This window comes from Salvia splendens, chromosome 2, assembly GCF_004379255.2.
Source record: "Salvia splendens isolate huo1 chromosome 2, SspV2, whole genome shotgun sequence".
Lineage (NCBI taxonomy): Eukaryota > Viridiplantae > Streptophyta > Magnoliopsida > Lamiales > Lamiaceae > Salvia > Salvia splendens.
The window spans coordinates 9,187,279-9,202,053 of NC_056033.1; positions in this window are offsets into that span (position 1 = coordinate 9,187,279).

Consider the following 14,775-nt stretch of genomic DNA (forward strand, 5'->3'; position numbering starts at 1 on the left):
TAAAGTTATGTCCCAACTAAGTTGAGTCATTTCTTTTTTTAATAAAAAACAAAACATTAAATCACTTTTACTTTATTCCACTATCTACTTTACTCTCTCTTTATCTTTCCTACTTTAGAGTATCCATTATGGGATAGCCGCAGCTATAGCCCCCGTCGGGGTGATCTCGGGGCGGTCTCGGGGATATTATAGTGGGGGCGACTTCTGCCCCGAGGCGGATGAAAAATTTGGGGCGGACGGTCATGCGGCGTCTTCAGGGCGAGGACGCGCCGGTCTGGGGCGGACGCGGCGATTAGGCGGGGCTATCCATAGTGGGGCGGTGGTCGGCGCGCCGGCCGCCCCCTTGAAATTTTATTTTTTTTTATAATTTTTGACATTTTTTGAGAGAGGAAGGAAGAAGGAAGAAGGATTTTTTTTAATATACGTTTTTTGTTATAATTGCTTATAATTGGTTATAAAATTTCGGGGCTATTGGAAGTGTCCGCCTATAGTGGCGGAAAACATTTTTTTGGGCGCGGACAAAAAAACTGGGGCTGTGGACAAAAAATGGGGCGAGGCTATTGGGGACGTCCGTCTTATAGTGGATACCCTTATTCTCCTATTCTACTTTTCAACAAAATTTCTTAATCTCCGTGTCCAAAAGTTATATATCAACATAGTTGAGGAAGTATTTAGGAATACATTTTCTTTTATTCTTATTCTATTTAATTCACGCATGTCCTTTGTTGTTATTTATAATATTTTTAATTCTTTATAATCTTATTAATACAATTTTTAATTAATTCATAATCTTAAAAGAAATATATTTTTGTATTATTTTTTCTATATTCATTATTTTAATCTATTTAACTGTATATATATTTTTATTATTTGAAAATATTTTGTCCCGTGCATAGCACGGGTGTTAACACTAGTTCCTTATAACGTGTCAGTGCAGTGGGAATTCCTTATAACGTGGCAGGAGGTGTTTTTGGGAATTCCGCGGGGAATTCCTCCGGGAATTCTGCACCACTGTGGATCTCTAAGTAAAGCAGATTATTAGTTCGATCGGGTTATTCGTATATTTACATACAAATTAATGATTTTCTAACTTTGTTCCGTTTGATTGCTACTCAATTTTATTGTGGGTGTGTTTTAGAGCATGGAATTGGAGGTGTGGAATTGGAATTGCAGCCTTCAATTTCAAATCTAATGTTTGGATTTGGAATTGAATTGCAATTCCAAATCTTCCAATTCCACAATTTGAATTACATATCAAAAGTAGAAAATATGAATTCCAAATAGTCATAAAATTAGGTAAATTCACTATATATCCACAAGACACACTTCACACACTACACATATTTCACACACTACACACATTTCATACACTACACACACTTCACACACTAACACATTTCACACAACACGCATTTCACACTACACGCATTTCACACCTTTCACGCATTTCACACACTACACACATTTCACACACTACACGCACTACACACTACACACATTTCATGCACTACACACACTACACACATTTCATACACTACACGCACTACACACATTTCACACACTTCACACATTTCACTCTACACACATATCATAAATTTCACATACTACACACATTTCACACACTACACACACTCCACACATTTCACACACTACACACATTTCACACAGTTCACACACTACACGCATTTCAAGAATTCAATTTTTGGATTTTTTTTGTTTTTAGATTTTTTTCGATTCGAACCGAACCAACTCAAAAAATTAAATTTTTTAAAAAGTTTAAACTAAATTAACCAAAAACCTAAAAAATTGAATAAATTTGAAATTTCAGTTTGTGGATAGTGTGTGTATAGTGCGTTATTTTATGTATAGTGTGTATTTTGTGTAAAATATGTGTAGTGTGTGTTTTGTGTATACTTTGTGTATAGTGCATGTAGTACGTTTATTTTATGCGTAGCATGTGTGTAGATTGTGCAATGTGTGAAGTGTTTTTTTTGGTATAGTGCTTGAACAATGTGTATTTTGTTTATAGTGTATGCAACGTGTGTAGTGTGTATATTGTGTGCAATGTGTATTTTGTGTAGAGTGTGAATTGTGTGTATTTTGTGTATGGTGTGTGCAGTGTGTGTACTTTTTTGAAAATTTTAATTTTCCGATACAGTTCGTTCGGATCGAAACAAATCTAAAAACAAAAAAAATCCAAAAATTGGATGCTTGAAATATGTGAAATGTTGAAGTGTGAAGAATGTGTGTATTGTGTGTTATGTGGGAAATGCGTGTAGTGTGCGAAGTGTGTGAAATGTGTGTATAGTGTGTTATGTGGGAAATGCATGTAGTGTGTGAAGTGTGTGAAATGTGTGTAGTGTGTGAAGTGTGTGTAGTATGTGTAGTGCGTAAAGTGTGTGAAATGTGTGTAGTGTGTGAAATGCGTGTAGCGTGTGAAATGCGTGTAATTTGTGTAGTGTGTGAAATGCGTGTAGTGTGTGTATGCGTGAAGTGTGCGGAATGTGTGTAGTGTGTGTATGCGTGAAGTGTGTGTGTGAGTGTATTTTGTATATAGTGTGTATGCATAAATTCTTCAAATTCAATTCCATATCAATTACTTCATTTTACCAAACATAGGATTTGGAATTGAATTCCATAGAATTTGAATTTCAATTCAATTCCAATTCTGTGTTCCAAACGCAGCCTGAGAGATTTCAGGTCTCAATTTTCGATATTTGAGATTAAATTCGTTAACCTTTCAAAATATGAGATCGAGGCATGCAAATATTTTTTCCTTTTATATCTATTTTTTTTATTTTTTCTTATTATTTCTCTTCTGACATTTATTAATGAGAGATTTCAGAAAAATGGATTAATTTCGCTAACATTTCGAAATTCGACATTAAATTACAGGCCTTTAAAAATATGGGATCGAGGCATGCGATTTTTTCAAAATAGGAGATTTTTATTTATTTTTTTGTTTTTTCTCTTCTTTTTTCTTATCATTTCCATCACCCAAGCTACCCTATAATATTTTCCTCCCTAATTCCGATACCTTTGTTTATGAAATCATTCCTCTCGTATTGATTTTGACAGAGTGAAATGGGAAGTTGAGCTCTGAAAGAGGGCATGTCAAGTGCGACGTAGCCATACATGTACATCGCTCAAACTGCTAAGAAAAATCAGTCCTATTTACTAAACACATATGACATACCTCTATTTGATCATCTCCCATTCACAAAATCACCATTGTATTTTCTTCTAAATAATTTACCACTAATCGATGAATTTAGTTATACCTTTGAATTAATTCCAGTTTGTAACAATCTTAGGCCAATGCCCTCACCATTATATATACGCAATAACAATTAAGCTCCATTATTCCACGAACATGGGATCGTTCCTTGAGAAATTTTCCAGCAAAGAGGAGCAGATGCCGATGGCTTCCGTATTCCACGAGAGGTCAGAGACTGAGCACTACTGTTCCATATGCCTAAACCACATACACAGAGGCGACGGTTGCTTGAACTTTTCCAGAATTCGAGAAATTTCAGATTTCATTTGAGGTATCAAAGCAGGGGTGAAAACTTAATTGGATAGTTTGGTCAATTTATTAATGCTGTTATGGAAATAATAAGAAAAAAGAAAAGTAAAAATAAAAAAATTACAAAAATTCCTTATTCTGAAAATTTCGTCGCATGCCTCGATCTCATATTTCGAAGGTCAACAAGGTTCTGTGTTTTTGTCTTGCTTCCTGTGTTCTTGCAAAGGTGATTTTAAAAATGTCTCAACCTGTTGGTTTGGTTCCTTTTAATGGCAAAAATGATTTTGTTATTTGGAAACAGAAATTGAAATGCATTCTTATTCAGCAAAAAGTGTTTAAGGCTGTTGATGGTTCTTTGCCTGGTGACACCTCCTCAAGAAAAACTGGATGAGATGAATGAGTTGGCTAGAGCTACTATTGTACTCAATCTGTCTGATAAAATTGATCACATTGAGTCTGCTTTTGAAATGTGGAAACACCTTGATACTTTGTTTACTGAAACTTCTATGTCTTCAAGGATGTATTTGCTTGAAAATTTGTTCAAATTTAAGTTTGACTTGTCCAAGGATATTGATGATAATGTGGATAGATTTCAGAAGCTTGTGCAGGATATTAAAAGATCTGGTGATAAAACTATTGATGTATACACTAGTATTGCTCTAATGAATGTCATACCTGATTCTTACAGTGATGTGAAAGCTGCCATTAAGTATGGCAGGGACTCTGCCCCTCTCGACTTGATTATTAGCTCCTTAAAATCTAAAGAACATGAATTAAGGGAAAGGGTTGCTGATAAAAATGCTTTTAACAATGCTCTGAATGTCAAGGAAGACCTAAGTCAAGAGGGGGGGAATGAATCAAATTGTGGATTTGGTACCAACTCTAATTTTAAGAAAAAGTACAGATCTAGGTCTAATAGCAAGGACCCAAAATCTTCCAGAAAGTGTTTTAATTGTGGAGAAGTTGGGCAATACAGAAAAGATTGTACAAAGCCTAAAAAGAATAAATCTCCCAATAATAACTCTCAGCTTGAAAATCTTGTGAATGTGGCCAAATATGATGCTGATAATGAATCTGTGTATATGGTGCATGATTTGATGTATATAAATGTCTCTTCTATGTGCTCAACTTCTCCTATGTGCATGATTTGATGTATATAAATACTTCAAATGATTGGTTATGTGATTCTGGATGTACTTATCATGTCAGTCCCTTCGAGGAAGTGTTCACTGATATTAAGCCTGTAACTAATACTTATGTGTCAATGGCTGATGACAAGAAATGTGAAATTCTTGGAAATGGCACTGTGTGTTTAAAGTTTGATAATGACTATGTGTTGAACTTGAAGGATGTGAGATATGTTCCTGATCTATGCTATAATTTGATGTCTTGTACTGCCCTTGAGAACTCTGGCATTGGGGTAAATGGGGGGAAGGTTGCATGAAAATCTGCAAAGGTTCTATGTGTATGTTTAAGGCCAAAAGAAAATGTGGTTTGTATGTCTGTATTGTTGTGCCTCTTACATGTGAAAAAGCATGTGCCAATGTTGCTAAACCCGATAAAACTATGTTGTAGCATAATAGGCTTGGTCACATGAGTGAAAAAGGCCTGAATATTTGAAGTGGTCTAGTCCTCTCGCTCGACTCTAATGTCGAATGACTAGACTCAGGAGTAAGCAAGTGTGCACATATGAAAATTAATGCAAAGCTCGGTCCAGACACAACGCTCCTTAAATCCACTGGATCACTGGGTCCAGGAACTCAAGAGAACTACAGTGTTTTTGTCGTTGGACACACTCGACTCCCCTTCAAAAATAAATCCCTCAACCCGAATACTATGAATTAGTATAGGGAAGTGGGGTCGATCCCACAGAGATGGATTCGCAAGTAGTGCTAAGAGACTATGGAAACAAACGGCTGCTGCCACGCAAAGGGGTTGAGATTTTAACTATCACTAGATCTAGGCAAGAAATGTAAACGCTAGACCTAGGACACAGAAAACTTACTAGAATTAGACATCAAATCCGAAAGACACAATTACTCCCTAGACTAAGTAAACAATTACCTAACCTAGCTAAACAGAAAGCAACTAACAGTGGGGACCATGTTTCCAGAAATAACAAGTACGGTAAAAGCTGCAGACAACCAACCTATGCAATTTCCTAACCAACTCAGACGCGTAAATGCAGAAAACAGAGCATACCCCTGGATTCGAACAGAATATAGAAATTTGGACGCCGGAAACTTGCTACGAATCGGAAATACACCAGATCTACGTAAACTAGGCGAAATGAAATGAAAACACGTAAGTGCGGCATAAAATTAAACACTCCTGCTCAGCATCACGTCGGACGCTTAATCCACTCCGGATCCAAGCAATCCAAACTCAACAATCAACAAAATCAACTCCATAACTCCGATTCTAATAGATCTGCTCCGATCACCGCCAAATTCCAACAATCACGAACAACTCCACAACAATAACCAGACAAAACCCCGATTCATTCACAAACCAACTCCATTCTCCCAGATTCAACCATTAACCTGCAATAATCCAGAAATCAACCAACTCCGACAATCCAACTCCAGAATTCAAGTAAACACAGTCAAACAACAGTAACCATCACGATCGACGTAAACGAAAACTAAACTTGCATAAAAGTAAGAAATATCCAGAAACGAAAGAGGACCGAGCTTCGAACAGCGAAGCTCGGTGAATTCAGCAGAAACGAAAGCGGAAGGTAAATTGTTTCTTCGCCCTAAAGAAGGACGGTGTTACAACCAGATCGAAAATGTACGAAAGCTAGAGGTGAACCCCTAGTGTGCCCTGAATTTCCCACCGAAAGAACCCAAGAGTGTGAAGAGAATGGACTAAGCTACAGGCTGTTAGCAAGGTCTCCACCGAGAAGATCCCTCCAGCTTGCATGTTTCTTCCTTTTATAGATGCGGACATAGCCTTCTAGAGTGTTCGTAGAAATCCCTATTCTACCCTTCAACTCCGAGGCTTCCTCCGCCAAGCAATTTCCTTCATAATGTCCACTTTTTCGCCAGTTTCCTAGGACCATGCAAGCGTCCTCTTCTTTTCCTGAATCTAGCGAAAATCTTCACACACCTGGCTTAAATCGTGCGTTAGACCCAGTAATTTCACGAAATAAAACCCCTAGATCGATGCATGAAATTAGCCTTATCAATATTCTGAAAAAACATGCTATCTTATCTGAAGCTGATGTTCATGGTAACTTGCCTTTCTGTGACACTTGTGTGCTGGGTAAACAACATAGGGTAACCTTTCCTACTTATGTACCTGCAAATATCAGTAGAAATGTTATTGAATACTTGCATATGGATGTGTGGGGCCCTGCTTCTGTGTCTTCTCATTCTGGTTCTGTGTATTTTTTTCAATTATTAATGATTTTTCAAGAAAAGTTTGGTGCTTCCTCATGAGACATAAGTATGAAGTGTTTGCAAAACTTGTTGCTTGGAAAACTTTGATTGAAACTCAGATTGGAAAGAAAATTAAGGCTATTAGAACTGATAATGGCTTGGAGTTTTGTAATAAACAGATGGATGATATGTGTGCTGGTTTTGGAATTAAAAGACATAAAATTGTTCCTTATACCCCACAGCAAAATGGGGTTGCTGAAAGAATGAATAGGACATTACTTGATAAAGTGAGATGCATGCTTGCAAAATCTGGTTTATCTAAAAAGTTTTGGGGTGAAGCTTTGTTGACTGCTACTTACTTGGTTAATAGATCTCCCTCTGTGCCTTTGTTAGGGCAGTGCCCTAAACATGTTTTTACTGGAAAAACTTTGAATCTTTCTCATCTAAGGGTGTTTGGTTGTTCTGCTTTTGTGCATACCAAAACTGATAAACTTGAGCCTAGATCTAGAAAGGGTGTTTTTCTGGGATATCATGAGGGTGTCAAAGGATATAGGGTCTGGTCGAGAGATGAGCCTGGGTTTAAGGTCATTATTAGCAAGGATGTGGTTTTTAATGAATATGAATTTCCTTGCTTAAAGGTGACAAACAACCCTGCTTCGGATACTGTGGACAATGATCCTCTTATTGAGGTGGAATCCACAGAACAGCCCACTGGTGTGGAGCATTTAGTGGATGCTCCAAGTGAGGCGGAACAGCCTTTTTAGAACTCTCATCCAGTCTATACTCCTGATGAGACACCCAATGAGGGAAATCTACAAGCTACTGATGTCAATAATGTGCCTCTACCTGATAATATTGATAGTGCTTGTGATATGCATGCTAGTCCTGTGAAAACTAATCCTCCTATTCCTGCCCAGAATGTGTTAAATAGTCCCATTGGTGTTCAAAATGCTATTGATGCTCCCAACTTGAATGACTATGTGTTATCTAGGGATAGACCGAAAAGGCTTAATGTTCAGAAACCTTCTAGATATGATGGTTATGTGGGGTTGGTTGCCCTGATTAACTTGGCTTTCAATGTGTATGAATCTGATGGGGATGAACCTCGGTCTTATAAGCAGACTGTCAAGTCTAAATTCTGGAGTCAGTGGCATAAAGCTATGTTGGAGGAGATGCATTCTCTTAAAATTAATCTTACCTGGATTCTTGTACCTTTGCCTCCTGGTGCATTTGTGGTTGATTGCAGGTGGTTTTATAAGTTGAAAAATGAGGTGGAGGGCTTTAGGTACAAGGCCAGACTTGTGGCAAAAGGTTTTACTCAACAAGAGGGGGTAGATTATACTGAAATTTTTGCTCCTATTGTTAAATTTACTACTGTGCTGTTAATGCTTACTTTATGTGCTCATTTTGACTGGGAGTTTAAACAAATGGATGTTAAAACTGCTTTCTTGCATGGTGACTTGGATAAATCAATTTACATGAAACAGCCTGAAGGCTTTGTAGATCATAAGTTTCCCAATCATGTGTGTTTGTTGAAAAAGGCCTTGTATGGTTTAAAACGGTCTCCTAGACAGTGGAATATCAAGTTTAATAATTGTATGCATAAGTTGGGCTTTGTGAGAAGTACTTTTGATGCATGCTTATATGAGAAAAATCTTGATTATGTGCCAGTCTTCTTACTATTGTATGTTGATGACATGTTTATTATGAGTCCCTGTTTGAAAACTATAAAGGCTGTGCAAACTGCTTTAAGCGAGAATTTTGATATGAAGGACCTTGGTAATGCTTAGAAAATATTGGGAATAAATATTTTCAGGAACAGAAAGGAATGTATGCTTGTGTTGCATCAGGAATCTTATGTGTACAAAATTATGAAAAAATTTAACATGTTTGATGCTAAACCTGCCTCTGTGCCTTAAGCTGCTCATTTTATGTTGAGTAAAGATCTGTGCCCTAAAACTAAATTTGATATTGATGCCATGAAGAAAATTCCCTATGCAAATGCAATTGGATCAGTAATATATCTGATTGTAAGTACCATGCCTGATATTGCCTATGCATTGTCCTGCTTGAGTAGATACATGGCAAATCCTGGTCTTGTTCATTGGGAAGCTTTGAAGTGGCTCCTGAGATATCTGAAACATACTGCTAAGTATGGGTTGTGCTATTCTAAATGTGAAGATGGTGTGTCACTAACTGGGTTTGTTGATTCTAATTATGCTAATGATAGGGATAAGAGGAAGTCCACCACTTCCTATGTGTTTACAGTTTGCAGGTCCTGTATTAGCTAGAAGTCTTAGCTGCAGCACATAGTGGCTCTGTCCACTACTGAGTTAGAATATATTATCATTACAGAGGCAATGAAAGAAGTTGTGTGGTTGAAGGGAGTGCTTTCTGAACTAAAATTTGTGAAGTCTCCTCCTATTGTGTTTTCTGATTCTCAGTTTGCTACTCAGTTGTGTAAAAACCATGTATTTCATGATAGAACAAAGTATATTGATGTAAGGTTTCATTACGTTAGAGATATTGTAGAAAAATGTGAATTTTTTCTTCAAAAAGTGCATACTAATAGAAATCCTGCTGATATGGGAACAAAGAGCTTACCACTTGAAAAGCTTATTTTCTGCATAAAATACTTGCACTTTGACCTATGATAGATTGCATGTCCCGGGGGAAAGACTTCAGTCACCTTATCAGCTGTGGGAAGGGTGTTAGGTGACTAGAGGCATGAAGTCCTTTAGACTAATGGGTGTCAACCCTCTGGTGTCTAAAGGCAACCTAGTGGCTTCCCTAAATGCTAGTGAACTTATGTTCTTTGGAGCTGAGGGGGCTGCCTTGTAGGCTGTGATGATTTTAAACCTTAGCTGATAGTGTAAATTGGTTTCCCAGAATAATATCCAAGGTAGAGTATGTTGAATATTTGGGTTGTGGACTTTATTTTAGTTGTGTTTTATGTTGGCCCAGATAGAATGTGGGCTGGTGGCTTCCCTAGCCCAATACTCAGTTGATACCTATACCCTACCTTCTCATTTTGCCGGTTGACATTCGAAGCTGCTCTCTCTCTTTCTACTCTCTTGACTCAGAAATTCATCTCTTCTCTCTTCTTCTCTGATGAGTCTCCGGCTGTTTCTCTGTGATCTTTCACGGTTATTTGAGTGATTGATCTTGTGTGAGTGTTGGAGAAGGCAACTGCTTCGGTTGCTGTAGTGTTGGTGAGAACTAGGGTTTTGTGAGTGAGGTTCTGTGTGAGTCTATGTTCGGAGGTTCCAGATCTGGTATGGTGGAGTCGGTTGGTGTTGGTATCTGCGGTGTGAGGTGAATCACTGTTGGATTCAACGTTGCTCCCCTCGATCTGGTTTCTGGAGAATAGATTTGTGCTATTGGCGGGTGGCTGAGCCATTACCAAGATCTATTCTGTTTCTTGAGTTTCCTGTTTACTAGTGTGCATTACTCTTTAGATCCGAGAGGATCCTGTGTTGTTTTGCTAACGAGTTCATTTAGTGTGGAGGGCCTCCTTGGTGATCCAGTAGTATCCGGTCAAGGAGTGCTAGGATTACTTCAACGAAGGAGTGTAATAGCTAGACATTATAATCTTGTATCCTAGCTAGTTTCTTTGTTAAGTCAGTCGTGTGGGTGAGAGTTTGGTTGAGCTCTCTTGTAAGAGAATAAAAAGGTCTCGGTAATTAGTGAATTCGGACTTGTCTGATCCCTACTGTTACAATAGTGGAATACAAAACAATAGTAGTAGTATAAAACCGAGTGATATGTACGTTATGCCAATTATATATCACAGTCGAGGGAGACATTTCATCAACTATTAATATTATTTGAAGGGAAGGGTTTGCCCCACCATGATCGATATATAATTGAATACAAACCATGGAAAAATACATTAACTAACCTAGTTTAACATTAGTAACATTTGTTTTTTCAAATATAAACTAATCATACCCGATCGATGAACCGGATTTTGTCTTTCAACCCTAAGATAGGTATATTTCCATTGTCGGCGCAAATTTTCCAATTTATTGTGTATATTTGTGACTAGCTATTAATTGGATAAAAGCTTTCAAAACTCGGGCCATTGGTCTAAAATATTTATGAGTAGGTATTTTGTCTATCATTATTTAAGACATGGTTATATGGCGAGAAATATAAGTATAGAACAATTATCAATTACCATATGATATTATTTTGGTCACGTACTTAACTTAATATACTAAACAATCGGCATCTCTCATATTAAGTCACATAATATAAATAGGTTTGATAACGATGTACAACGTTATGGGAAAAAAATGTTGAACTGATCAGCTGTATAAAAAACCTCGTAATCGATTATTGGGAAACATATTATTCAGCTATTCATAAAAATCAATTACTATAACGTTCCATTTTTCAAGATCAATTATCTAAATTATAACGTTCCATTTCGCAAGATCAATTGTTTTTTTAAATAACTTTCAAAAAAGCTACTATTAGTAGTTTCATATTTATAATTCCATTGACCAATAGTAGCTAGTATAAATTTTGGTGTATATTTATTTCTTTGTAAATTAAACTCATCATTATTTATAGTCATATTCACATTCATATTTTCTTGCTTAAGTTAGAAAAAAATCATGAAAAAATTGTACTCCCTCCATCTCTTAAATTTTGTCACATTTTTCCATTTCCATCCGTCTCAAAAAATTTGTTACATTTCACTTTTTACCATTTTTAGTAGTGATCCTCATATTCCACTAACCCATTCACACCCATATTTTACTAATATATAAAAATAGGACACACTCTCTATATTAACTTTTTCAACTCACTTTTCACTACATTTCTTAAAATATATGCCCGGTCAAAGTGTGACAAAATTTAAGGGATGGAAGGAGTATTTTGCTTACTTAACCTGTGTGAAGAAATAATTGAGTTACATCTTATACTGGATTAAGGTACGCATTAAGTTAATTCGTCTTCCTAATTATTAGGAATGGTTTGTTGTTCTTATTGATGTTTCTATCCCAAAATATAATGGGACCATTAATCAAAAATATAAAATTATAGAAAATAAAATTGGGTAATATGGCATAAAAACTTTATGTCAAAAATCAGTTTCCCAAAATTGAATAGGAAAGCAACCCAATATTACGAGCAAAGTTGTGTCCATATACATAATCAAAATAACAAAAGCATATTTCTGCTAAAAATCCAAAATGCCGACAGATTAGTAGGTGAGCTGTTTTATTCATATATACATATATAGATTGCTCAACGAATACAAGTTGAGTAGTTTCCTCTCCATGTGACTGATTCGTAATATTTGTCCTTATTATTGCCTATATACGACAGATTACAAAATCAAAAGACAAATTAATAAATTCTTAAACAAGTACTACTACTATGATAAGAAAAAGAAAACTACAGTTGAGTAGAGATGAAGACAATGAAATACAGTTGAGAACTTCAGTGAAATTCCTTAAAAATGATTCCTTCTTAAAAGTTTTTAACAAGACGGATTATAAATGTACAAGATGATGATTTGACGTATATGTACGATCATACATAATAAAATTCTTTTATGTATTCAGTTTTTTGTATTTTCTAGATATATTTTTATGAAATACTGTAGTAGTAGTATAAATTATGTTTTGTATGTACCGTTCAATCAAATAAGTTTTCCGTGTAAATTGGAAATATATATTGTAGTGTGTGAATGTGATGGCATAAGAGAATAAGAGAAGAGGTGGAGTTGTGACTGCATGCGAAGTGAAGTTCAACTCAAAAATGTGGATAGTCAGCTCGGAAGGAGTCCGGCAGCTCGGAAGGAGTCCGGCAGCTCGGAAGGAGTCCGGTTATCCACGTCAGCTCGGAAGGAGTCCGTTTGAAGTAAGGATCAGGAGTAACAGCACGAGTTTGTTACTAGAGAATCCAACCTCTCTATGATTCTGTTGTAACCATTCACATATAAAAGCAGTCGACGCACACACACATACAAGTGAGTTAGCTCAATCATTTTTCTCATTCTTGTTGTATTCATCAAGAGCTTCTTGCGGTTTTGCTCATTGAATAATCAAGAGATAGCAGATAGATTGAGAGATTGTAATCTTGAGAGTGGAGTGAATAAAGATCCATTTTGTTGTCCGTGGACGTAGATCATCTTTGATCGAACCACGTAAATCCTTGGTGTGTTTTAGTTCATCGCGTTATTGTTGTGTTTGTCGAGCTTCAAACCGTAACAACTGGCGCCGTCTGTGGGAAGCGGAGCGATGGCGACGACGAAATTGGAAACCGAGAAATTCACCGGGCGCAACGACTTCGGGTTATGGCGCATCAAGATGAAGGCCGTCCTTGTGCAGCAGGGTCTGGCGGAGGCGCTGAAGCCTATCGATAAAGATGCTGCAGTGGTGGAAGAGGATCCGAAAGCTGCGATCAAAAGGCAGGAGATGCTTGATCGCGCGCATAGCGCAATTATTCTCTGCTTGGGGGATAAGGTTTTGCGCGAGGTGGCCAAGGAGAAGACTGCCGCTGATGTGTGGTCTAAATTGGAGAACTTGTACATGACGAAATCTTTGGCAAATCGGCTGTTCATGAAGCAGAAACTATACTCCTATCGATTTCTTGAAGAAAGGGGCGTAGAGGAGCAGCTGGAGGAATTCAACAAGGCCATTGATGACCTTGAAAATATTGATGTGAGTTTAGTTGATGAAGATAAAGCTATTCTCCTTCTTAATGCTTTGCCAAAGTCTTTTGATCATTTGAAGGATGCGATGTTGTATGGCCGGGAGAAAACCATCACTCTTGATGAAGTGCAATCGGTTTTGAGAGCCAAACAATTGCAGAAATCCACCATCAAATCCACCACTGATCATTCAGCAGAAGCCTTGAATGTCAGATTCAAAGGCAAGAAGCCCATGCAGAAAACCAAGAATGCAAAGGCTAAGTATCAGGGGAGTAAAGATCCTCAGAAAAGGGAAACTAGGGAATGTTTCTACTGCAAAAAGCCGGGACACTTAAAATTGTCATTCCTGGAAGAAGAAGGTTGCTGAGGAGCAGAATGGTGCAAACGAGGCAGATATTGCTGAAGATCTGGAAATGCCTCAGATAATGAATATAGTTGAGCAAGACATTGGCAACTCTTGGATTATGGACTCGGGATGCAGTTTTCATATGAGTCCTCACAAGTCGTGGTTCTTGAATCTAACCAAGAGTGATGGCACCGTTCTACTAGGCAACAACCAAATCTGCCAAGTGAAGGGAATAGGAGACATCAAGATCCGAAATGAAGATGGCTCCTCTCTGATTCTTACTCAGGTAAGGTATATACCTGAGGTTAAAAGAAATCTGGTGTCCCTTGGTGTTCTTGAAGCAAAGGGGTGTGTGTTCATGTCAAAAGCTGGGGAGATGATAGTGTCCAAAGGAGGCAAGGAATTGTTGAAGGCAACAAGAATCAACACCCTCTATTATTTGCTTGGTGAGACTGAAGTCAGTTCACAGGTAAATGCTGCTACTAGCTGTGACTTGGATTTATGGCATAGGAGGCTCGGGCATGTCTCAGAGAAGGGCCTGAAAGAGCTCATCAAAAGGGGATTGATAAGATCTGGAACTCAGCAGAATCTGACAAGCTGTGAGGATTGTGCATTAGGAAAGAGCAAGAAGCTTCCATATCAGAAAGGTATTCATACTTCTTCCTCTCCACTTGATTATGCACATTCAGATTTGTGGGGGCCTTCACCTACTGTTTCTGAGGGAGGAGGGAGGTATTTTATGTCAATTATAGATGACTATTCAAGAAGAGTTTGGATATACATCTTGAAAGAAAAATCTCAAGCTTTTCTAAAATTCAAAGTTTGGTGCTCTGAAGTTGAATTGGAAAAG